This window comes from Grammomys surdaster, unplaced genomic scaffold, assembly GCF_004785775.1.
Source record: "Grammomys surdaster isolate TR1022 unplaced genomic scaffold, NIH_TR_1.0 187, whole genome shotgun sequence".
Taxonomy (NCBI): domain Eukaryota; kingdom Metazoa; phylum Chordata; class Mammalia; order Rodentia; family Muridae; genus Grammomys; species Grammomys surdaster.
In genome coordinates, this window is record NW_021604632.1 from 7,044,014 (window position 1) to 7,046,849 (window position 2,836).

General features: G+C 43.2%; 1 long non-coding RNA gene across 2 annotated transcripts in view; it reads left to right on the plus strand.

Annotated features, from left to right (window-relative positions):
• The window catches only part of LOC114622248, a 36,289-nt gene that overhangs the window by 28,029 nt on the left and 5,424 nt on the right, over positions 1 to 2,836 (plus strand). For both annotated transcript variants that reach the window (XR_003711564.1, XR_003711565.1), the window contains 2 exons: positions 329 to 385; positions 490 to 593. This is a non-coding gene — a long non-coding RNA (uncharacterized LOC114622248). The remainder of the gene's footprint in view (positions 1 to 328; positions 386 to 489; positions 594 to 2,836) is intronic.

Consider the following 2,836-nt stretch of genomic DNA (forward strand, 5'->3'; position numbering starts at 1 on the left):
TCTCTCTCTCTCTCTCTCTCTCTCTCTCTCTCTCTCTCTCTCTCTCGCCTATGGATTTATAATAAACTTCTTTCTAAAATTTACCCTCTGTGGTCATTAAACTTAATTATTTGAACCCATGAGACAAGAACCAGAAAGCCACCAGTTCAGGATGGCTTTGGTGGCCTTTGAGTTTCTAGGACACTGGGTCCTCACTTTCAGGACACCCCAGGGTTTCTACATCAATACGATGTCACAGGCCTTTATTCCTATTGATATTTGTCTTCTTCTCCTATCCCTTCTCCCTTCAATGTCCGTCTGTTTATTCTTTTGGACTCCTGATCTCCAGTTTGGTACCCAGCAGTCACACATGGATGCCGAGGTACTTGATCAATGAGTAATGCCAGTAAGTAACTGAATTTTTCTACTTTATTTCATTTCAATTACAAATTTTAAACCAAAGCAATATAAAATATGTTTCCGTTAAACACAACTTAATTGCTTCAATAGGGACTACATTTTACTTTAACTGTTGAAAACTTGGCATTAAAATGGAGACGGACTACAAGTGTAAAATACAAGCTGGATTTCAAAGATGGTATAATAAAAAGGATGTAAGTCATCTCATTAATAATTTTATATTAATTGCATAGTGAAATGGCAATATCTTGGACATGTTGAGTGGAATGAAATGAACCATTAAGATGATTTTTACCTGTTTGATTTTACTTTTGTAATATTCTGAAAAATCTAAAGATATATATATATTCTATTTCTATGGGGCAGCCCTGGGCTAGCCCACATGAGGTGAAAAGTCTCAACTACGCACACTAGGCACAGTGACCAAATATCCTCACAAGACACCCACTTGAATAATTAACTGATATTCATTAATTCAAATTCTTTTCACGTTGTCTGTCTCTCCCACTAGGCTATAAGGGACTTGGAACACAGTAAATATTCCATAAGTATTTGTGAAATGAATTCATGCACTGAACTAACTATGCCAAGCATCACAAATGTCTTTAAATGTGATTTCATACACATTGTCTTTTTTTTTTTTTTTTTTTTGGTTTTTCAAGACAGGGTTTCTCTGTATAGCCTGGGCTGTCCTGGAACTCACTCTGTAGACCAGGCTGGCCTCAAACTCAGAAATCCACCTGCCTCTGCCTCCCAAGGGCTAGGATTAAAGGCATGAGCCACCACTGCCCGGCCCACATTGTCTTTACAATAAATGTTCTTATATTTAAATTTTTCTGGCTAAGTCTCTGAGCCACCCTGTGCTGTGTACCACCTGCGGGGCTATACAGACAACAACCCTATGCTACATAGGTTTTTGTAACCCCTGCTCTTTGGAGGGGCACCAGAGCCACACAGAGCAGGAGTGAGCGAAGGGTGAGCCCCAGGGGTGGAGGAAGGAGGGAGGGGGCGAGGAGAGCAGGAAGCCAGCTTGCTTCTGGTCTCTTCTACAATGTGAGCTGAGACTGGTTGCCAAGCCAGCAGTGCTTTGGAAGGGTGGGAAGGAGAGACTGGCTGGCTGTGGTGTGCCACTGGGTGGAGTTATAATTTATAACAAGGGAGAGGCAACCCAAGAAAAGAAAGATTCTTTTAAAAATTCTGCTGAAGTCCGGTTTAAAAAAAATTCCACTTCCTCATGCTACATTTTAAAAACTATTTTCAGTCGGATGTTCATGGAACTATTAAAAAGACAGTCCCTACCCCCACCCCAACAAAAAAGAGGCGTCTCTTAGGTTATGAACATGGAGAATGTGAAGTTGGGGGAGGGCGCATAGATCCTTCCAGAAAAGTGTGTACCATGCAGTAGAATTAAAAGAAAAGAAAAAAAAAAGGAAATGTGGAAGTCTTCTGCAGTTCCTTGGGTCAGCTTTGGCAGGTCTTGATTCTGGATTCAATCCTTGGGACATGAGGGACACCTCACAAGTTCAGGCTTGAAAAGTCCTAGAACTTCCTCAGGGCTGATTCTCTCCCACTGACTTTGGAGTCTAGCCACCAGGAAGTCTATGCTAGCTTGCTAGGTACTAGAGCCACCTGGCCTGTGTCTGCCCCTATCAGCTGGTAGACTCATAGTGACATAGTCAGGAACCAGTAGGTTCATGCAAGCAATACAGTCTGCAGAGGAGCCTTCTGGCTAAGCCCAGCCCCAATCACCAGGCCACAGAATGATAGGCTAAACAAGTGATTGTTTCGAGGCACCCCAAAGGCATATTTTCCATTTTAAATGTGTTCTATGTGATGGTTATTTTCTCCCCAGACTCATGTATCAAAACCTAACCTCCTATCTGGGGCCTTGGGGAGGTAGTGAGATCATGAAGCCTCTGCATTGCACGGGAGACGGAGGAGGACTTTTCTTATGAACAAGGTCTCAAAGAGCTTGTTCATTGTGCCCTACCCGGCCTCCCTGGCCTCCATGGCCTCCATGGCCTCCATGGCCTCCACGGGAGGAGACAGGAGAAGATAGGAAGTATAGTGAGGACACCAGATTGGTTGGTTCTTTGATGTTCAAATTTCTGATTCCAGGGTTTTGAGAAACAAATTTACCTGCTGATTGGTTACTAGTCTTGTTTGTTTGATATTTGGAGGGCTTGGGACTGAACCCAGGGTCACATGCTTGCTAGGCAAGCCCAGTTTGTGTTATTTTGTTACTATTGCTTGGAATGGATTGGCAGGATAAAATAACAAACCCAAAAACCACATTCTAACTGTCAGGTATGGATGTTCACATAGAACCTTCCAACTTAACCAGAGAAGAATTCTCTCTCTCTCTCTCTCTCTCTCTCTCTCTCTCTCTCTCTCTCTCTCTCTCCCCCTCCCTCCCTCCCTCCCTCCCTCCCTCCCT